Source organism: Cynocephalus volans, chromosome 4, assembly GCF_027409185.1.
Source record: "Cynocephalus volans isolate mCynVol1 chromosome 4, mCynVol1.pri, whole genome shotgun sequence".
Classification (NCBI taxonomy): domain Eukaryota; kingdom Metazoa; phylum Chordata; class Mammalia; order Dermoptera; family Cynocephalidae; genus Cynocephalus; species Cynocephalus volans.
The window spans coordinates 44,576,528-44,600,196 of record NC_084463.1 but is presented as its reverse complement, the minus strand read 5'-3'; the positions used below and the strand labels follow the sequence as shown (position 1 = coordinate 44,600,196).

The following is a 23,669-nucleotide window of genomic DNA, read 5'->3' as shown; positions in this document are numbered from 1 at the left end:
TCCTAAATAAGTGATGTTGATTGAGCATTGTTTGAAGTACCTGTTGGATTTGTATGTCTTCCTTTAAAAAAGTGTTTCTGCTCATTTGCTCATTTTTGAACCAGGTTATTTGGTTTTTTCTTTAACGTGTACTTATTTGAGTTTATTGTATATTGTGGATATTAATACCGTGTCAGATGTATAGTTAGCAAATTGTTTCTCCCATTTTGTAGGCTTTTTTACTGTTGATTTATTTGCTGTGCAGAATCTTTTTAGTTATGTATAATACAATGAATTTGCGTTTTTCTCTTAATGGTTGTGCTTTGGGGGTCTTCTTCATAAAGTCTTTGCTCACTCCTACTTTTTGAAATGCTTGCCTGTGTTTTGTTTTAGTAGTTTTATATTTTCAAAACAGGTATTTAAGTCTTTAATGAATTTTGAGTTGTTTTGGTATGTGGCAAGATTTATGAGTCTAGTTTCTTTTACATGTGGATGTCCAGTTTTCCCAGCACCATTTATTGAATAGGTGGTATTTTCTTTAATGTATGTTCTTGGTGCGTTTGTGAAAGATCAGTTGACTTGTAAGCATGTGTGGGTTGATTTCTGGGTTCTCTATTCTGTTCCTTTGGTCCAAGTGTCTTTTTATGGCAGTATCCTGCTGTTTTGGCTGCTAGAGATTTATAGTGTAATTTGAAGTCAGGTAGTGTTATGCCACCTGCTTTATTTATTTAGCTCATGATTGTTTTGGCTATCCGGGATCTTTTATTGTTCAATATGACTGTCAGGGTTTTGGGGTTTTTTGTTTGTTTGTTTTTCTATTTCTATGAAGAATGCTTTTCATATTCGATGGGGATTGCATTGAATCTGAAGATCACTTTGGCTATTATGGACATTTTTACTACGTTGTTTCTTCTAAGAGCATGGAATGACTTTGCACAATTTTGTGTTATCTTTAATATCTTTCAATAGTGATTTGTAGTTTCTTCTCTGTAGAGATCTTTAACCTCGGTGGAACTGATTCCTAGGTATTTTATTTTCTTGGTGACTATTGAGAATAGGTTTACTTAATTTATTTTTCTGCTAGTTCATTATTGGAGAATAAAAATGCTACTAATTTTGGGGTGTTGATTTTGTATCCTGCACATTACTGAAATTGTTAAATAGCTTTGAGAGTTTTTTGGTAGAGTCCTTAGGTTTTCCTATATATATGATCATGTCATCTGCCAACAGGGCCAGTTTGACTTCATGTTTTCCAGTCTGGATGCCCTTTATTTCTTTCTCTTACTTGATTGCTCTGGCTAATTCCAATGCTCTGTTAAATAGGAGTGGTGAGAGTGGGCATCCTTTCCTTGTTCCTGTTATTAAGCAAAAATCTTTTAGCTTTTCCCCATTCAGAATGATATTGGTGGTGGGTTTGTTGTATATGGCTTTTACTGGCAGTGGGTTTGTTGTATTGAGATACTCTCCTTATATACCCAATTTACTGAGATCCATTATCATGAAGGGATGTTGAATTTTGTCAAATGTTTTCTGCACACATTGAGATAATCATATGGTTTTTGTCTCTGTTTTTGTTGCTATGGTTTATCACATTTATAGACTTGTATATGTGGAACCATCCTTGTCACTCTGGGATGAATCCCACTTGGTCATGCTGTATAATTTTTTTTATGTGTTGCTGTATTCTGATGGGTAGCATTTTGTTGATGATTTTTGGGTCTTTTTGTTCATCAGAGATATTGGCCTGTTTTCTTTTTCTGCTGCATGTTTTTCTGGTTATAGTGTCAAAATGATGCTGGCATCATAGAATGATTTTTTGAGAATAGCATCTATTTCACCTTTTTGGAATAGTTGGAAGGGAATTGGTGTTAATTCATCTTTACTTTTTCTTTTTTCTTTTTTTTCAGAAATACAAAATTTTATTTGCACTTTGTTAGTGTAGAAAGACCACAATGCTTCATACCACAATACTTGAGAAACACCAAGGTATTCAAATACATAGTTACTTATTTACCTTGACTACACAAAACAGTGCAGTTTCATAAAAGATATACCAAAAATAGAGTTTACAAATTTGTTATCAGACCTCTCCTTTTACCCCCCCCCCAAAAAAAACTGAACACAGTCTAGACTTAATAGGAATAAGCTTCACCGTAAAGGGGAGAAACTTTATCATTACAAATGTACAGAATGTTTAGGCAAATACATGTATGTTTTTTGATATAGCAAAGTATATTTCCTTAAAATTTGAAAATCTTTTTCTATAGTTTCAAAAACCTCTTTCTTTTTTGAATCTTTGTAGTTCCTAAAAGCATAGGGTACCTCCATTAGGACCAGTGAGAGAGAGTCTGGGCTTTAGGACCAAGTCAAATCCATCCCTCTAACTAGAAATATTTTACCATTACATCATATTGATAAATAATCTTCAGTGATGGCTGTGAATGAAACTGTGCTTTGTGGCAGAAATACTCCAATACTTCAAAGATGCTACTGCTGGGGATAATATATTGTGAATAAAGATAAAGCACTTAAGATAGCTTTTTTCCCAAAAAGTCTTTAGCATTACAAAATTTTTTTAGAACAATAAGCAGAGCACCATGTTCTCTTTTCAGAGTATCTTCTGTCCTGATAATATGATTAACAAGGACTATTATTTATTTCAAGAATCGTTATATCTTCTATTTCTCCCACTCTTCATATTAGAAGTACTGTGTTTCCCAGTGTATGTACACTAGACACTGGGGTGATGAATGAAATGTAATAATTTGGAGGGAAATATGTAATTTAAAACCAAAACTTGGGGCCGAGCCCATGGCGCACTTGGTAGAGTGCTGCGCTGGGAGCGCGGCGACTCTCCCGCCGCGGGTTCGGATCCCATATAGGAATGACCAGTGCGCTCACTGGCTGAGTGCTGGTCACGAAAAAGACAAAAAAAAAAATAAATAAAAAAATAAAACCAAAACTTGGGCCGGCCCATGGCTCACTTGGGAGACAGTGGTGCTGACAACAAAGTCAAGGGTTAAGATTCCCTTACCAGCCACGTCTTTTAAAAAACAAAAAGAAACAAAAATTACCCAGGATTGCATATTTGCGCATTTTCAAGTTCATGTATAGCTCTGACTTGGATTACAAAGTGGGAAAAGAAATTCTCAAAATGATTGTAGTGCAGAATAGAACTTTCCTCTCTCCCAGGAATTGTTTCCACTTTGTCTCCAAAGTAGCAAATCAACAGCACCCAACATGTGATGGTGGAGGCAGTTCTGGGGACACTTCGGGCTCTTGTTGTAATGAGAGGATGCTATTGGACAACTCATTCCTTAAAATATCCAGAGGCATGTTTTTCAGAATGTCATTGATGAGTTTCAGAAATACTCCTTCACGTTGAAGTTATCCTTGGCACATGCTTCACAGAATGGCATGCCTGTGATCTGTGCAAACTTTTCACTCTGCTGTCTGGTGATTTCTCTGTCCATTTCACAGTCCAACTTATTTCCAAGTAAGAGAAGTTCTGCATCTTCTGAAGCATATTTATCAATCATGTTCATCCATTTTGGGAAATCATCAAATGTTTCCTTTGTGATATCACGTACTAATATGATCCCCTTGGCACTGCTGTAATAAGCTGAGGTAGTGCTGTTGAATCTCTCCTGACCCTCTGTGTCCCAGATCTGTAATCTAATTTTCTTTCCTCTTAGCTCTACAGTTTTGATTTTAAAGTCAACACCCACGGTGGACTTGCAGGCTTCGCAGAAGGCCTCGCAGAAGGTATCATCGCTGAAGCGCTCCATCAGGCTGGTCTTGCCCATGCCGCGGGAGCCATGATGATGATCTGCAGCTTGAAGTCAGCCTGCCCGCGGGCGGGCCTGGCCACCCAACAGCGCCGGGAAGCTCATGCCCAGGCCACCTCCACCCCCGGTCCACCCCCCAGAGGCCCTGGCGTCCAACGGGCTCCAAGCTGCAGCTGTGCCACCCACTGGCTCCACGCGCCGTGGTCGCCACCGACGCTGCCGAGAGAGGAGGAAGGTAAGCAACTGCTCTGCAGCAGCTGCAGCAGCATCCCGGACGAGAAGGAGCAAGAAGCTCAGGCCTGAATTCATCTTTAAAGGCTTAGTAGGCTTCTGCAGTAAGGCCATCTGGTCCTAGGCCTTTCTTTCTAGAGACTGCTAATTACTGCTTCAGTTTTGTTGCTTGTTATTGGACTGTTTCCGTTTTCTGCGTCGTCTTGGTTCAGTCTTTGGTAGTTTGTGTGTGCCCAGAAATTTATCCTTTTTTCTCTAGGTTTTCAGTTTTGTTGGTGTATGGCTGTTATAGTCTCTAATGATTCTTTGTGTTTCTTTGGTATCAGTTGTAATTTTTCCTTTCTAATTTTTGAGTCTTTTATTTTTTATTTTTTTTTGAGTTAGCCTAGCTAGTAGTTTGTTTTATCTTTTGAAAAATCCAACATTTTGTTTCATTGATCTTTCATATTGTTTTTTGGGCTTCTATTTAATTCAATGAACATCTGCTCTGATGTTCATTATTTCTTTTCATCAACTAACTGGGATTGGATCGTTCTTGTTTTTCTAGTTCTTTGAGATGTAGTGTTAGGTTGTTTATTGTGATAAACTTGTCTCTTAACAGTATCCCACATTTTTTGGTATGATGTGTCTTTTTCATTGGTTTCAAGAAATTGTTTGATTTCCTGTTTAATTTCTCCTTGTACCATACGTCTTTCAAGAGCATGCTGTTTAGTTTCCATGTATGTTTTCCAGAGTTTCACTTGTTATTGATTTCTCATTTTAATCTGTTGTGGTCTGAGTAGTTACTTCAGATAACTTCAATTTTTGAAAGTCTGTGGAGACTTGATTTGCGACTGAACATGGGGTCTATCCTAGGGATGTTCAATGTGCTGAGAAGAATGTATATTCTGTGCTTGTTGGATGAAGTGTTCTGTAGATATCTGCCAATCCAACTGGTCTACAGTGTGTTTTAAATCTTGCGTTGCTCCACTGCTTTTTTTGCCTAGATGATCTGTTCAGTGTTCAGAGAGGGTTGTTCAAGTCCTCCGCCATTATCGTGTTTGGGTTTATCTCTTTCATTAGGTCTAATGTGGGTACTCTGATATTGGGTGCATATATTTGTGATTAGTATGTCTTCTTGCTGGATACATCCCTATAATTAGATACTAGCTTTCTTTGTTTCTTTGATGGCTTTTGGTTTAAATACTGTTTTATCCAATATAAGAGAAGATATTCTTGCTCGTTTTTGGCTTGCATTTGCATGGTACAACTTTTTCCATCCTTCCACTCTTAGTCTGTGTGTGTCTTTACAGGTGCGGTGAGTCTTTTCAAGTATAAGTTGGATCTAGCTTTTTAATCCAGTCAGTCAGTCTGTGTTTTTTGAGTGGGGAATTTATTACATTTGCATTGAGAGTTATTATTGAAAGGTATTGAGTTAGTCCTGGCATTTAATTGAGTTTTGTTTGAATGTTTTAGATATCTTCCTTCCCTTTTTGTTGTTTGTCTTCTGTGTGGGTTTTTTGAGGTGGGTGAATAAAGTTTCCCTTTTTCATTGTATTTAGTTAATTTACATGCAATATAAATGTTTTTATTTTTGGATTTGAATTTCCTTCCTTAATATTTCTATTTTTACACCTAGTCTGTGATTCTACTTCTATTTTCCTCTTTTCTTACTCCTTTTGGTTTATTCCAGTATTTTCATCATTTCCATTCTAACTTACTATATATGCACCCTTTTACTATGTATTTTTTTATACTATGGATTATTGCACACATCTTTGATTTGACAATTTGTATTTAACACTTCTCAAATACAAAAACTATACAGTACTTTAATCTCCCTCCTTACTTTTATGCCATTATTGCTTTGAATCTTTATTTTATATGTTTTGTTTCCTACAATTATTACAATTATAATTGTACTCGCAACTATATAGATACTATATAATTGCATATATATGATTTATATATTTTTTCTTCCTGCATTTCTCTGCTTCCACTGCGAGTCACTTTCTACCTGAACAACTTCTGTATTACTTTCTAGTGGAAGTTTTACTAGTTTCTAATTACTTCAGTAATTGTTTAGTTATGTATTCATTTTACCCTCACCTTTAAAGAATATTTGTTTAACATATAGAATTCTAGGTAAACAATTATTTCTTTTCAGCACCATGAGGATGATATACCATTGTCTTTGGGATTCTGATATTTTGTTGAGCCATCTTTCTTATGATTTGTCTTTTTTTTCTTTTCTTTTTTTGGGGGGTGGATGGGGCAGGCAGCTGGCAGGTACAGGGATATAAGACCTTGATGTTATATTGCTGTGCTCTAACCAACTGAACCAACTGGCCAGCTCCATATTTATCTCTTGAAGGTAATGTATTTCATTTTCCCTGACTACTTTTGAGATTTTTCTCTCTGTCTCTGGTTTTTATAAGTTTGCCTAGATTACATCTCTGTGCATGTGTTTGGTGGTTTCGTGGTCAATTTTGAACTTCAACCATGAACATTCACAAAGTAAAGCAAAGTTACAAGCTGTTTTTGTATGCTTTCATGTAAAAGGAACGCTTGTGTTTGTGAAGAATTATGCCAGGAAGCTGCTGGCAGCTTTTGTCAGATGACATAGAAACATCTGTTCCAATAAATATCCTCCTCACAGCCTCATTTTCAGGGAAGAGTAATCTCTTTTGGCAAGATGAGAGCAGACCTCGTTGGGCAGCCTTAAGTGGAATTGGTTGCTGGGTCTCCCCAGCTAAGATGGGGGTCCAGAATTATAGTTTCATGACCAGCAGGTGGCTCAGCATGGCTAGAAGTGCAGGTGTCTTGCCAAGCCCAGGTGACTGTCCCTAGGTGCCCTGCCCTGACGAGGGGTAGGCAAACATCTCCAGTTCGAGGGTCAGGGCAGAGTATCTGATGATGCCCTATCCTCTCTGCCAAGTCCTGAGATGTGGATAGTTTGGGGATTATAGTACAGAGGTGCTTGGACACAGAAAGGAAGAGGCTTCCAGGGACTAATTCTCAGTGAAAAATGTTCCCCTTTGGAACTGGTGCAAGGGAGTGGACCAGTCAGTCTGTGTGATTCAGGTTGTTGTGAGGACCTAAGAGCTGCCACTGGTGTGGGGCTCTGTCCATGCTGATGTGACATTTGAAGTGTCCCCACTATCGGGAAGCACCTTGTACCTCCTGTTACAATCCTGGAGTCCCAGTTCTCAATAGTGTACGGGGGGGACCCTTGCCTCCATGGGGAATGTCACTGGACAGCATAAGAGTCTTCCCGCTCCTCCATTTCTATCACCTGCATTGTGCTGCCCTTATCATTACTATGACAGAGAGGGTAGCACTGAACAGACAGAAAGAAGAAATCATCATCAAAGTATCAAGGACAAGACAAAGGCAGAGTGCATCTGTCTACAGAGGAGCCCTTGTGGTCTCAAGTCAAGTCCAATGCTGCCAACTGGTCATGTACACTCCCACTGACTGGACACACCATCAATGGGCAAATAAATATGTACCGGATGCCAGCTACCTACTGGAAATTTACCACATGGGGGCAAGAGTGTAGATTCTGGAGATGTGATGTATCAGTCAGTATCAGTATATTTACATTGTATATGTACATATGTCTCAGTGTATTTACATAGGTGTATGTATACAGACACACACACACACACAGAGTCGTGTGTCTCATAATGATGTTGTAGTCAGTAACAAATCCCACATACAACAGTGGTTCCATAAGATAATAATGGAGCTGAAGAATTCCTGTTGCCTGGTGACATTGTAGCCATCATAACGTTGTAGCACAATTATATTTTTATAAAATTAGTGTAGACTAAGTATACAATGTTTATGAAGTCCACAGCAGTGAATAGTCGTGTCCTAGACCTTCACACTTACTCGCTGACTCCCCCGGAGCAACTTCCAGTCCTGCAAGCTCCACTCATGGCAAGTGCCCCACACAGGAGTACCTTTCTTTATCTTTTACACAGTGTTTTCACTGCACCTTTTCCATCTTTAGATATGTTTAGATACAAAAATACTTACCATTTGTTACAATTGCCTACAGTGTTGAGTCCAGTAACACACCTTGAGCAGCAGGCTCTACCATACAGCCTAGGTGCGTAGCAGGCTGCACCATCTAGGTTTGTGTAAGTGCACTCTGTGATGGTCACACAATGACCAAATCACCTAAAGGCGCATTTCTCAGAATGTATCCCTGTTGTTAGGTGATGTATAACCATGTGCATATACAAAATAAGGAAATGGCTGGCATGATTCTGGAGGCTGAGGAGTCTCGCCACTGCCATCTGTAAGCTTTACATTGGGGAGTGCTGGTCATGTGTTCAGTCTTGAAGACCTAGGCCTGAGAATCAGGAGACCCCATGATGCAAGTTCAAGTTGAAGTGCAAGACAGTATGGATGTCCCAACTAAAGAATCGTTAGGCAGAGAGAGCAAATTCTCCCTCGCCCTGCCTTTTATCCCATTCAGGCCTCCAGCAGATTGGATGGGGCCCATGACGTGGGGCAGGGCCATCTGCTTTACTCAGTCTAACAATGCAAATGTTAATCTCATCCAGAAACACCCTTGAGGACACCCCCAGACTAATGTTTGAGCAGATATCTGGGCACCCTGTGGCCTAGTCAAGTTGACTCCTAAATGAGCCGTCCCTGGAGATGATCTTCTGGCTTTTGATCCAGACTCCACTGCTTTCCAGCTGTGTGACACCGACAAGCTCTGAGTTTCTCTATGCTTTAGTTTTCTCATTTTCAGGATGAGGATAAGATAGCAACTACCTCACTGGGTTGAGTTGAGGTCTGGATGAAAAAATATTCATGAAGGGCTTAGAACACTTCTTGCACGTTGCCAGCACTGACACAAAGGTGCCATCAGCTCTGGTTCCTGTCACTGCCCCGTGCCGTAAGCATCTGACTGCTGGACTCTACCCCTCGTGACCCAGCACAGGAGGCACATGGCACCATTCCTTCCTCCCGCTGCAGACCCCCGAGTCAGAACAAGCATCGCCCTTGGGGAACACTGCTCCAGTTAATGAACAGTCTCCACAAAGAAGGTTTCGTTTGCCTCCCTCCCTGTCTGTCAAACAAGGTCAGCTACAGAGAAGGAGCAAACATATTTCTCTTATCTGGAACAACCCACAAACAAGCCTTAATTAAAAAAAATTAAAAAGTTTTAAAGCAGCCGAACTGGAAATACATAAACTCCCTCCAGAAGGTACTTAATAGCGACTATTAAACATATAAACGTGCATCCTGATTTATCTGCCTTCTCCACACACCAGAGGGGAGTCACGGCAGCTCCATGCTATTGGCTCGGGAATATGTAAAGAGGAGAGTAAACTTGGTGGGTTAAGAGATATACAGATGTTGACCTACATTTCACTGCTATTTTGGATGATTAAAATCACGAATGAAATAACTGCTAATTGGCTCTATAGATTTACATATGAAAACAAATGTTTTCTGAATGAATGCAACTTTGTAATTTAGCTGTGCTTTAAGAATGGCTTAGAAAATTAAAAAATGCACAAACACATGACTATTTCAGCAACGCTGGACCTCAGGATGCCCACAGCCTTGACCTCATCCTCCAGGCAGATGGCGCTCCTGGCACGGGAAGTCCCTGCCAGCCCCGTGGGAAGGAACTCTGGGCTCCCGCAGGAGTGAGCTGGCCAGTGTATGGACCCACAGTCCACACCTCGGGCTTCCCTTCCCCACATTCATTCTGCTCTGTTCCTCCACCTCCCAACCCATGTGCTCTTGTACACAGATGTGTGGATTTTTCTGCAATGTGTATTCTTAATTCACTTATTCAGCAAATGTTGAATAAAATGTTTTTGTAATATGTATTTCTTCCTTCATTTTTTAAGCAAAGGTTAATTCACCCTTCTTATGTCCTGGGTTTTCCGCTGGGTGTTCAGGTTACAGTCCTGAATGAGATACCCATTTTCTTGGTCTCCTGGAAACTACTCTGAAGCAGAGGAGAGAAACACTAAACAGAAGTCGTGTATTTTGATAAGAACCACTAGCGAGAACACATGTGGTCCCACGACATGCTGTGGGCTGGATCCAGGGGCACATCTAGCCTCCCGCCCCTTCCTGACCATCTCTAACACAGATCCACAAAAACACCACTCAGAACTATTTGGCTCCTTAATCCCTAAATCAGCCCTGCAAGGAAAGAATCATTATTTCCCTTTGACAATTGACTCAGCAGGTGGAGAGAAGTGGCCTGCATCCACATGGGTAGCACAGCAAGTTGAAACAAAACACATGTTGAGGGCTCTTTGGTCCTGAATCCCATGCTCTTTTTTCTTTTTTTTTTTAGAGATGACCGGTCATGGGATCTTAACCCTTGGCTTGGTGTTGCCAGCACCATGCTCTTTCTGCTATGCCCTCTGCCCCTATCCACGCAGATGTGGATTCAGGAGATGGCAGGGGGACGGGCAGTGACATTGCCTCTCAGAGCTCCTTTGGGAGGACCTGCTCCAAGTGACCCTCATTGCCATGACAACCCTAGACTGCATGCACTTTTTATTTATTTTCCTACCAGGCCTCTCACCATGCTGCATATAGTAGGAGCTCAATAATTGACCAACGGATGAGAGAGTCAAATAACCATATCAGCTATTTACAAAACCAAAGTGATTGAAGAATTTCTGCCCCAAGTCCTCTCCCTTCCTCCTCCATGCAGCCCCTATAATAAAAATATAATTCAGACTCATGTCTGGCCTGGAAAAAAAACAAAAAAAACCCTCATTCAAATTTGGCAGCATGAAGCTGCATTTTTTTTTCCTTGCAGAGAATCAGGTGGCCTACATGCATGGAGTGAGAAGACAGTAGTTCTGCCCCGAGTTAGGCAGGACTGTGGTGCTCAGCAAGAAGTGGGTCCCGCTCAGGGACCCCAGCCCCACAGGCGAGCCCTCCTGGATGCCTCCTTTCCTTCTCCCCATCAATGTGACCCATTGCCCATGTTTCTGGAGAGGAACAACTCGGGCCTGAAATACTCATTTGAAATCTGCAAGATTACTGAGACTCCCATCTACTCCTGAGTATCTTCCAGATGTCAAAATGTTGACTTCTTCCCTGCTAAAATGCTGCTCAAAAAAAAAAAAATCACATCTTTTCACATTTTCTGCAGTCCTTGTTATTTGCAGCATATGTTCATGCATAATGATGTTCATAAGCGAAGTGACATTTCAGAGTAATGAGGTTTCAGGGACAATGTGTGAGAGATGTGACAAGTTTTCTCTAATATAAAAAAGGAGTGTAGACAAATCAAAACCCACAGTCTAGGCCGCTCAGCTGTTGGGGCTCTTGGCTGGGCCTCTGACCTCTCGAGGGTTTTTGGCAAGCCTGGGGCCAGCAGGCCAGCCCTCAGCCACATGGCGGGGACTCCTGTGCATCCTAGCACATGTGCATAACCATGGAGTTCCCTCACCAGAACGATCCACAGGATCAGAGAGAGGAAGGGAGGGGCGTGGAAGACATGGGCCCAGCAGGAGTAGAGTCCGCTCCAGACTCAGGCAGAATTGGGCCAAATTCTGCTAGAATCTCAGCCAGTACTTCCCTTTGCCAAACTACTTCATTTTCCCCAACCCTGATCGTCTTTTCCAAACAGGGACAACCACTGGCACCTCCCAGGAATGAATCAGATGATTGCAAAAGAAACTCCTCAGCAGGCTGGTTACAGAGGGGTCTGTGTGCTGTGAATGGAAGTGGCTGCTCATACTTTAAAATGCATCCTACTTTTAGCCAAAACCCTAAGCAGATGGTTTGGGGGACAAGGACCTCACTTGCTTTGCCTCCTGAGAGGAAGGGTGCCCTGGCCTTCATCTGCCACACTGTGGTCCCCAAGAGGTGGGCACGGGGCACCCCAGGAGGCACAGGGCTCCCATTCAAGATCCTGATCGCCAGCCCAGGGCTGCTGTCTCCTCCCATGAGAGCCAAGAGCACACAGCTCATACTGTCCCTTCTCAGGATTCTGAAGACCTGCCTGGGACTTCTGTAGAGCTGCCTGTCCCAGGGCCTTCCAGGACCCAGGGGGAATCACCAAGGCAAGAGGGGGGAGCCGGGCAAGGGGCAGTCCTGGCCAGACTTACCTCCAGGCAGCATCAGAAACAAGAGACGTCCTCTATGCTGAGACCCCAACTTAGCCGCTGCCAGGCCTTTGGACGGTGCCCCCTGGATTTTCAGACCACACCAGGAAATGTTCGAGATCCTGAACAACCATCGAGGCCTGGCCCTTCGTTTGTGTCTGCAACAAGTCAAGTCTGTCTTATCAAAGGCAGTTCACTCATGCGAGGAAAAGGCCACTAGCAGCTGCAGAACTCAATCATTCATTCAACTGCACAACTCATTCATTCAGTTTCAGAACTTAGTCATTCATCCCACTGCAGAACTCCGTCATTCATTCAACAAACATGTGTCGAGTGTCTGCTGGGTGCCAGCACCCACTAGAGGGAAGGAGAGAGACAAGGTCCCGCCGCTGGGACTCGCTTTTTGGTGGGGGGAGTGGAGCACGCAGTCGAGGAGTGAAGAAATACGTAAGTAATACAGCTGGATACAGGCTCTAAAAGCAATAAACATGAAATCAGAGAGACCAGTTTAGGTGGCCGGGAAAGGGCCACCACGGAGATGAGAAGGAGCCACCCAGGGAACAGTGGACTGGACAGAGGAGGACATGGGCAAGGCTCATGGGAGGACCCCGGCTGCTGGGCCACATGGCAGGGTTGGGGCACATGGCTCCATCCCCCTGTGCCCTGTGGAAGGTGGTTGGAGAGGGTGGTGTACTAGATGGCCTTGTGCCCGTCCCCTGGGAGACCTGCTTCTCCTCTGTCCCTGGAGGTGCAGCCCTGTGTCCTGGGGACAGTGACAGCAACCTGAGCTCAGTGCTGGCTGGAAGAGGTGTCGGAACCCACGCTCTCAATTATGGAGCTCTCATTCTGAGCTCTCCCTGTTTCCATTTCAAAATGATGAGCGTCTCTCCATACGTTATTCCAGGACCACGATGCATTTGTCCTGGTTGAGGCCCAGCTGCACTACGCCACACCGCAATCACTCACTGAGGCTCACTAAAAGGGTCTAAGGAAAATTAAACTCCCCAAGCTTTCCAAGCATATCTGTTTGATTTGGGGCCAATTGCATGAGTGGTGGAGAGGAAGCTCGTGTGTCCGAATGGCACCTCACTACGTTTGCCCATGGATTGGCAGCAGGGGCTGGAGGACCGTTCCCCTCTCACCCCGATGTATGTGCCTCTAGGGGTCATCACGGGCTGGAACACGAGGCTGGTGTGCTTTTGTTTTGCTTCTAAGCCAAAGCTCTTTAAGAAAGTGAGAATTTGCCATTGAGGTGAGCACAGGGATGGGGTCATGAGTGTGGGGCTCTGTCTGATGGACATGTCCTCGCTCTTGAACAAACAAGGGACAGGACAAGCCTCCCCTGGTCCATCTCCAAAACAGAAAAATTAGGTGCTGGCCCCAAGAAGTTAAGGGGGCAGGGTATATACTTCAGCTCAGTGCAGGCGCTTCTCCCTGGATAACTCCCTGCTTCCATGCACATTTCTTCTGTTCCTCGTACACACCCCTATATATGCAGTCATGGTGGGTTGAATTGTGGCCCCCCAAAAATATGTTCACTGGGAACCTCTGAATGTGAATTCTTTGGAATAAAGCTCTTTGCAGATGTTATTAACATAAGGGTCTTCAGATGAGATCACCCTGGATTAGAATGAGCCCTAATTCCAATGACAAGTGTATTTATAAGGGACAGAGAGGAGACAGAGAGAGAGGAGAAAGTCCTGTGAAGACAGAGGCTGAGATTGGAGTGATGCATCTACATGCCAGGAGCGTCAAGGATTACTGGCCCCGGAAGCTGGAGAGAGGACTGGAACAGATTCCCCCTCGGAGTATCCAGAGGGAACCAGCCCTACTGACACCTTGATTTCAGATGTCTGCTCTCCAGAACTGTGAAAAAATACATTCTGCTGTTTTTGAGCCACCAAGTTTGTGGTCTTTTGTCACAGCAGCCATAGGATACTCATATATCTGTCCCCTGTGAGCTTCTCTTCTGCCCTTTGTGTTGGCTTCCTCAGGAGCTGGGCATCTCTTTGGGAACACCTATCCACTAATTAGTCATCTCTGTGTCCTCGGTCCCTGGCACACAGTAGGTGCTCATTAACAGCTTGTTAAGCTGCACTGAGCTCTGGGCACTGGGTCACACAGGCAGGTCTCCTTGGACATCACCCAGTGGGACTAGAGAAGACCTCTCTGTGGTTTCCTGCCAAGGAGGACGAGATGCTTAAGAGGAAACACTTATGGGAACAAAGTACGGGAAGCATAAGGGAGCTTTGACAGACATTTCAAAAGCAGGAGTGAGGTCCAGGGCAAGCTTGTAAATGAGGAGTGTCGTGGCCGATTAATAAGACTCAGATCACTAGTGCAGGATCTTCTGATCTTCTTTTAAGGAGCAAAATTCAGCACTGAGACATGGACATGGGACTCTGATGAAGCTGGTGTAGGGACAGCAATTATCCACCCGGGAGGAGGGGACGATCAGGATGGGAAGTGCCGCACTGGAATGCAGCGATTTCACTAATGTCATTTCTAAACTCCTTTCTGCCACCTCAGCATCTTAGTGCTTATTAAACACTGCTCAGGGCCTGTGCTGCTTCCAGGATCCAGGAACCACCTCCCCACACGTTGTACGGTGTGTGTGTGTTGGGGGGTGGGAATCTCCCACCTCCTGTGAACTGTGGTGAATTTATTTGCCTCTGTGACACTCGCTGAGTCCCTACTGTGTGCAGCCTGAGTGCTCTCCAGCCCCCACCTACGGGTGGTGAAATGGATTTGCTGTAAAACAAAGCACCTGCAGCTAACAATATGGGTGTTACCCACTTTGAAACACGTTGAGAGGAGAGATCTCATGTTAAGTGTTCTTACCACGGAAGAACACAAAGAGACTTTGGGAGGTGATGGGTATTTGATGTTGAGGGTAGTATCATGGGTATGTGCATATGTCCCAAATCATCAAAATGTATGCTTTAAATACGTGCAGGTCTTTTTGTTTGTTCGTTTGTTTTGTATATCAATTATACTACAATAAAGCCTTTAAAAAAAGCTAAGATGTGGGACACCATGGCTGAGGGTCCACCTACTAGGGGAAACCCACCCTCCAGTGATCTCAGGACGCCCCAGATGCAGTCTCATGAGTGCCCATGTGTCCCCTGTGTCCTCGCAGCCCCCACCTGCATCATTGCCCTGCTCTGCGTTCCTGTGGGAGCTGGTCAGCAACCTCCCCTGCCCTCAGGGGGCTCTTTCCCGTGCCCAAGCCTGGGAGTCACAGCTGCAGCCGAATCCAGGCACAGCCTGCCAGGGCCACCCATGCTCTGGTGGCCCTGCGGTGGCCATGCACCGACTTCCTAGCTGGTGCCACCTCTGCATATGTGCAGGTACTTGCCGTGTGTCCTCCAGTCTCCCCGCACTGGGTCCTGCTGTTAGCGGGACCCCAGGTGAGCCCAGTCCTGCTGCCTCTAGAAAAAGCTGACACTGCTGGAGTCCCACGGACATCTGGTGGGTCAGCAGCCCTCTCAGCTTCACCCGAGGGAGCCTGTGTTGTCACGGCAGCCTAGCTCCCCAGGCTCCAGTGCAAGTTCATTTGGGACTGTGGCTTCACTCCTACCTGGGGGGTCCTCACGGGGCCCCCATCCTGGGTGGAAGCAACTCACCCCTCACTGTCCACTTATAAAAATTCTCTGAGCTGCAGCTGCAAGTGGGAGGCTCTGGGATGCACTGGGGGAGAAGCCCTGAGCGGGGAAATGGGGAACAGGACATGCATAAAATAATTAAGGAGGATGTGAGGAACAGAGGGTCCCGCAGGGCAGAAGGTGGGTGGGCGGGCTTCCCTGGGCTCCTCCCCTCACCACCCCTCCCACGGTGCAGTGGTGTATTTCTTCACATCCTGATTTATTTGACACCCCTCTGAAAACCTGTACGGAGAAGCACAGTAACACCAGTTAACATTGACCTAATTCTCTGGGACAGGCTCCAGGCTAAGAGGTCGACATGAATTAGTTCGCTTCATTTTCAGCAAATCTTGAACAAGTTCTGTTTTTTCCTCTATAATAAAGGTGGGAAAAATGGGGCTTGGAGGCAAGAGATGGTCCAGGAGCCAGCGGTGGGACACTGGGACCTGACTGGGGGCTGCTGGCCCTTGGCGGGAGGCCCCTACTCCATGCGCAGCTCTCTGGTTTCCCCCCGCCTCATTCCCAGCTGCCCACACAGCACCTGGCAACAGGTGCTCAAGGAACAAAGTCACGAACAGAGGAACGAATTCATGAATGGGCAGACGGCTTCGATTCCCTGTCTGTCCTCCTGACTGCTGCTGTGGTAGGAACCCAGCATGCGTTGTGCAACCCCTCCATCCTGATTTCTGAAGCAGGACTGCATTCAGCACAGTGAGAAGACACCATCTATGAACGAGGAAGCTGTGTCTCACTAGACACAGAATCTGTTGGTGCCTTTTCAGCTTCTAAAACAGAAATAAATGTGTGTTGTTTATAAGTTCTTGATTTATGTTATTTTGTTATAGCAGCCCAAACGGACTAAGACACACCTTCTAAAGCTGCCACATAGTTCTTGGATCCTCTTTTTTTTTTTTTTTTTTCTTCTTTTCTCACTGTTTTTTTTCCTTGCATTTTAGTTTGGAAAGTTTCTATCAATCTGTCTTCAAGCTCACTGTTTTTTTCTCACTTGTGTGCAGTGTACAGACCATCAAAGATGTTCTTCATTTCAGGTACAAGTTTCTGATTTCTGGTATTTCTTTTTGATCCTTAGAATTTCAATCTCTCTGCTTACATTACCCAGCTGTTCTTGGATGTTGTCTACTTCTTCCAGTGGAGCCCCTACAAATTAATTACAGTTATTTTAAATTTTTTGTCATAGAACTCCAAAATCTGTGTTGTGTCTGATTCTGGTTCTGGTGCTTGATTTGTCTCCAGACTCTGCTTTTGACAAAAAGCAAAATAATTTTGCATTTTTTGTTGTTGTTGAAAGCTGGATGTGTTGAACTGGATAACAGGAACTGATACAAACAGGACTTTAATGTGAGCTTTCATGTTAATCTGGCTAGGATCATAATTATATACGTTGCTCACTGTAACTGTAGGTGCCAGAGGCTTTCAATTCTTCTAGTGCCCTTGTCTGGGTTTCTCCTCCTGAGTTTGGGCCTCTCTAAGTATTCTCCTGCACTAGAGCCTCTCTCTTGAAGCCCTTTCAGCTGTAACGTCCTCCTGTTATCCTAGAGTCCTGTTGGTATGGTGGCAAGCTGTGGGACGGAGGAAGCATCCTGTAACTTTGTGATTAAATCTTGGACTTTTAGGGAAGCTGTTTCTCTGGGATGTGACCTTTACATGTGGTTCTCAAAGTTGGAGGGGCTGGAGTGTGGGAACTCTCCTCTCCTGGCACCGGATAAGGCTCTGGCAAAGTCTTCTGCCCTGGCCTGCAGACACTTTTTATGGAGGATGCTCTAGAAACACTTTATAAGGAGTACTCTTCTCCTCTCCCTGCCAGATCCTTGCTTGGATCATCACCCCAAGAATGCGGTGGGCTTCACGACGTGATGTTGACGGAAGTGGGGGGCCCCCGGAGACTGTGGTCTGGAGGAGTTCCTCATTGTCACACCAGCCATGCTCAGCCTTCCACAATTTGTCAAAATGACCGTGGAAGCACTCCTACCAACTATGGCTGCAGTGGTGTCTGCTGCATGAAGCTGACTGTCAGCCTCACTGCCTGGGTTCACCCGTTGCTTCAGGTTTCAGGGTAGCGGTTCCTCCCTGTGACCGCAGCTCCCTGGTGGGCTTAGTAAACTCTTCCATTTCCAGCTTGTTCAGTTTTCTCCTCTTGTAGGGACAGAAATGAGGGCATCCAGGCTCGTTACTGTCAGAGCTGGAACTGGAAGTGCCTCTGACAGGATTTTCCTAAGCATGAAATGAGGTTAATTCTCTGAAAACATTTTGGAACATGTGTACTAGAAAGTGAAGTCAGTAATTATGTCATTACTCACTGATTTTTAATTAGAATTCAACTTATCAGTATCCACATCTTGACAGATTTTAAGGCGTAGCCCCCAATCCCCAACCCCAGCATGTGCCTCTTTCTGTTTCCTCTCAGCTGACCTGTCCAGAACACCTTTGGTCCATGGGTACCCACTTGGCATCAGGAGCCACAGCTGTGGGAAACCTGCAAAGCGGAGAACGCTCAGCCGGGCTGCTGGCCCTGAAAGCCCAGGGAGGCCATGTCCCCTCCAGGGAATGGGGGCCCCAGCTTGCTGTCCGGCCTGGCGCACGTGTGAACCTGAGCAAACTTCGTGGCTGCTCCCAGCAGAGCAGGAGCCCGGCCCAGCGGATGTCAGGACGGCAGCCCCCGACCCACGGGGCTTCTGAGACCTAAGTGGATGCCCAGGACCACGGGCAGTACTGAACCCAGCTGCCTTCAATAGGAGCACATTTCTGCTCACATCTGTCATCCAGACGTTTAACGGCCTTTCCGTCTCAAGTAAGCAATTTCCGCACATGGTGACCATAGCTTTTTCTGTTTGAGGTGCAACAGCAAAACCCATCAGATTCCTTCTACTTCCTTCACAATCACGTGGGTGGAAGATCTGTTTTTAAACAAATAAATAAGAGAGAAAGCAGGAAACAGTGATCACAATAATGCATTGACCTTTGAAAAGGAGAGAACAAAACTGAGGCTACTAGAGGTGAGAAAGGGGGAGGGGTGGCTAGCGAGAAATGAGTAAAGGGCCACAAAAAATGATCCCATGGTGTAATGCTGAATGCACTAACTGTCATGATTTGAGCATCACATATTGCACACAGGTATTGATAGTCAATGCTGTACCCCACAGATACGTACAATCGTGTTTCAATAATAATAATAATAAAAACTTATTAGTTCTTTGGTAGATCTTAGCAAGCTCAGCATGTAATGTTTTTTTCTTTTCTTATCAAGTTGACACCTTTCACCTTTCCACTCAGAGAAGCACTTCACGGCTCTCTCTGGCATATCTGAATCTCCAGCATCACTGCTCTTGCACTCTGGGGCCCTTGTCAAGTAAAGGAAGGGTCGCTTGAGCACAAGCCCTGTGACACCATGACAGTGGATCTGGTAACTGAGGTGGCTGTGAAGTGACTTCCGAGCAGGGAGTGTAGACAGTGTGAATACACTGGAGAGAGATGATTCATACACTGGGCTGGACAGAGCAGGACGGTGCAAGATTTCATCATGCTACTCAGAACAGTGGGCAATTTAAAACTTACAAGTTGTATTTCTGGAACTTTCCTTGTGATATTTTTGGGCTGCAGTTGACCTCAGATAACAAACTTCAGTAAGTGAGACCTTGGGGGGGGGCGGGGCTGCAGCAGTCCATAAGGACCGCTGCCTCTCCACTCCAGTGCTGGGACTCGGGGCATGCTGTGAGCTGCACTGAAATCGAATGGCCTGGGACATCTGGCATGCTCTCACTGTTATCAGTTGGTTTGTTCTCAGCTAAGGGTTATAACTTAATCTCTGTAGTTTCCAGGCAAATGGGGTTGAGATTTAAATCCCTGCTCTACATTTCCACTACACTGTTATGTTTCTTCTCTGTGGCTCCTGAGATGGGCAGTCTCTACTTCTGGGCCATTTGCCTCCTTCTTCCAAGAAACTCCCAAGACCTGTTATCTGATGAGTGGATGTAAAACCCCTGTCCATCCCAGCTTAGCTCAGAACATGTCCAAAAAAAGCCATGGCCCCCACCTATGACATTTCCCAGCCTGCCTACCTCTGATGTCATTTTTCCTGTACCCACTGCCCCAGACCCTGGGTGGCAGCTGACTTTGGTGAGCTGCAGGACAGCTGCATCTTTCCTGCAGATATGTGGCTATTCAGTCCCTGCTCTGTTCCCATAATCTCACCTTGTCTTGTCGCCTATCCTCTCCCACCTTGACCACAGCCTGCAGGCAGCCTGGTGCAGAAGAGAGACCTGGTTAGGAGTCAGGCAAACCCTGCCTCCTCACTACCCCGTGTGACCTTGGGGAAGCTGCTAGTCTTCTCTGAGCCCTCAATTCCTAATATCTCTACTGTCAAGGATAATGCCTAGACATTGCAGGGCTGTCATGAAGATTAGATATGACAATCAAGAAGGCCTTGTTGAGTGGTTGGTGTTCGTACAAGCTCCCAGCCCCAGGTTTGGCTCAGCACATGTTTGGTCTCCCAAGTATCCACCCTGCACTCTCTCTTCTCTGTGAGCTGGAACTGTCCCAGCAAGTTATCTGCAAGTTAAATTGTCTGCCTGCTGTGTTCTAAGTAGCAGAAAGCAAAGCACCCACTCCCCTCCCTTGCAAGTGTGCTTGCTCTGGACACAGACAGAGCCAGTGGGAAACCAGTCCCTGGTCTGAGTCGATCTCTCCCAAAGTCCAACAAAGGGTATCAGGTTGCATCTGATAAAACTGTTACAAATCTCTTCTGTGTTGATTTAGGATGCCCTCCTCAGATTCCCCCTTAAACTTCGTTTCCACGGCTGTCTTCTCCATTTGGTTTCCAAATATGCAAGTGCATTTCTGGGCTGTCTCACAAGTACATCAGGTGAGGGGCGCAGGAGAGAGGCTAAATGAGGATGAGTCGGGGGACCCACAGCCAAATAAGCTCAGGAAACGGTAGGTTAAGTAAAGCCGAACAGATTTTTCTTTTTCACTCTCGGCAGCTTTATTCTAATGACTGCGTGCTGTGGGCCTGTGCACGAAGACACTGCACAGCAGGCTGCCCAGACACAAGGCTTTCTCCTTCCTTCTCTCACTCGGAGATACCTTTTTTTTTGGTTTTGTTTGTTTGTTTTTTCTCCCTGTCAGGTCATCTTGCAAGAATAAGGCCCATGTGGAATCCTCTTGGAGAAATGCTGGCCGCAATCCTGGGAGACCAACACAAAGGTTAAATTTATACCCACAGGATTTAATTTAAACCTACAGGATTTATACCAACAGGGATGCTGTGACTGTGCTGCCCACAGGTGCGGGGCTGGTGCCCGCTCATCCTCCCCTCAGTTCTCTGACAAGCCCTCCCATCCACCTCCAGCCTGACGTAGGAATGGAGAGACCAATGGCCACTCAGGGAGGAAGGGACGGTGGCTGTCCTCATGGAGGCCACACCCGGGAGGTGCTCAGAGAGGAGTCCTGGGCAAGCCAGAACCCTCTCAGATATTTTCAAATCTGGTGTCCACGAATCCTTCAAAAGTATATGGGCGCAAAGTCTTTTTAGTCCACTCAACACTTATTTTTGTCAGCACAAGTCCAGCGTATCCTCCTTTTCCCAAGTACCTTGTGTAATAGGGTGCATTCCAGGATAAGCACTTAGCAAATGTTTGCTAAATGAAAGAATAGAATAATATCCTGGAATCTTGAGAAACACCATCTTGGGGATGATGGTGAACAGACAGCATAATTAAAACCAGATGCCAAGGAGATTTTTAAATGTCTCCAGGGATGACATCCCATCTTTTACTTGGTAAAAAATGCTCTCTGCTCCATGTTGAAGCCAGCTCTTTCCTGGCACGAGCCGTGCACTCTAAACAGCATTTAATTCCAGGGAGGCTCTTCTCACTTCCTGCTTGTGATCCAATTTGATGTCAGGCCAAGCTTGGTCAGCCCGATGTGCTGCAAGCCCATCTGCAGAGCTGGTCTTGCTGGGCCACTAGGCTTCTTCTCGCCCTCACAAGCCACAGGCAGGACATGGGATAAGTGACCTTGCAGCATGATTTTGACGTGACCTGCTAGGCAGCCAGCCATGCCCTTTCCACAGTTTTTGCTTTACCTGTGGGTCTACCTCTGAGAGTCAAGATGGAGACCCTTCTCAGAAGCCTTGAACATTTGTCCAGGTGGGAGAAGATGGTATTTGGGACCAGGTAATGGCAGTTGAGATGGAGAGAAGGGGACTAACAAGATACGTTTGGAAGAAAGGACAACAGGACCTGCTGATATTGGATGTGCTGGTGAGGGGCATGGATAACATGGAAGAATATGAGGAATCAAAGATTTATGTTTGGGCAACTGGATAGCCATGTTATTCATGGATGGGAGAGACTCAGAGGCACTGAGCCCCAATAGGAGAGAAATCGAGAGTTCTGTTTTGGGCATAAGAAGTCTGAGATGATATTAAACATCCAGTGTCAAAAAGGCACTAGTTTACTAATTCTGGAGCCCAATAGCCAAGGCGGGGGGACCCAGGGAGCCATCAGCAGGTAGACGGTGTTTGAAGCCCTGGGACTGGGCAGGATGTCCTGCAGCGTCTGCAGAGAGATGGTCCAGGGCTGAGTCCTGAAGCACTTCAGGGCTTGTACCCCCAGCTGAGAGGGAGCAGCCACTGGGGAGAGATGAGCCCCAGGAGTATGGGGCGTCCCAGCAGCCAAGAGAGCACATGTTCCAAAATGTGGGGTAGTGAACTAAGTTAGAAGCTACATAGAAATAAACATATATTTCATGTGTATTTTAAAAAGTCAAGTGATCCTGTATATGCCCACAGAGAGGTTGCTGGTGATCATAAAAAAGAACAGGGTCAGGGGAACTGTGGGCAGAAGCCAGAATGAAATGAAGACAGTGACATCAGTGACACAAGAGGGCTCTGCTGGGAAGAAAAGGTGGAAAATTAGGTGGTACCTAGAGGGAGACATAAAGTCAGGGGGAGTTTTGTTTATCCGTTGTTTTTTGTGAGACAGTATGCACACCAGGGCCCGTTTGCAGGGGACGGCTCAAGTGATTCAAAGCAGAGGCTGTTGTGCATGTGCGGTCTCATCCCTGGGAAGGCAGGAGGAGACAGTGGGAGGAGCAGGTCCCTGATAAAGTGAGTGTCTCCTTAGGATGCGTGAGGGAGGCTGGAGACTGTGCACACGGGAGGTGTCCTGCAGGGCTGGGGTGAGAATGGGAGACAGCTCCTGTTTTCACAGGGGAGTATGTGATACTGGTGGACTGCGGAGGTAAGAAGGGAATCATACACTATGTGACCTTCTGGGACTGGCTTTTTTCCACTCAGCATAATTCTCTGGAAATCTATTGAAGTTGTTGTGTGTATCAATAGTCTGTTCCTGTTTATAGCTGAGCACTGTCCCATGGTATGCTGATATGAGTTTGTTTTCCATTCATCTTTTGAAGGACATCTGGTCTATTTTCTGTTTTGGGCTGTTATGAAAAAAGAAATATTATTATAAACATTTGTGTACAGGTTTTTGTGTGAACGTAAGTCTTGATTTCTATGGGATGAATATCCAGGAGTGCGGTTGCTGGCCTGCACGGTCGTTCCATGCTTATTTTAAAAGGAACTGCCAAGCTGTTTTGCAGAGTGGCTGTCCCATTGTCCATTCCCACCAGCAGTGCATGAGTGACTCGGTCTCCGTGCGTCACCTCCAGCATTTCATGTTGCTACTGTTGTTTTTATTTTGCCATTCTACAGGTGTGCAGCAATACTGTGGTCTTTACTTACGTTTTCTAGTGACTGATGATAGGAGCATCTTCCCATGTGCTCACCAGCCGTCCGCATAACCTTTCTGGTGGAATGTGTCCTCACGTCTTCTGCATTCTAGCTGCACTTCTTTTCTTTTTTTTACTGTTGAGTTTTGAGAGTTCTTATTCCAGATGCTGTCCTATTCAGAATG

At 45.3% G+C, this 23,669-nt stretch overlaps 2 pseudogenes; one reads left to right on the top strand and one right to left on the bottom strand.

Moving 5' to 3' along the window:
* Nucleotides 1–23,669, top strand: part of LOC134376077 (E3 ubiquitin-protein ligase TRIM17-like) — a 640,782-nt pseudogene that overhangs the window by 3,595 nt on the left and 613,518 nt on the right.
* The window catches only part of LOC134374966 (ras-related protein Rab-12-like), a 79,882-nt pseudogene continuing 59,417 nt past the window's right edge, over nucleotides 3,205–23,669 (bottom strand).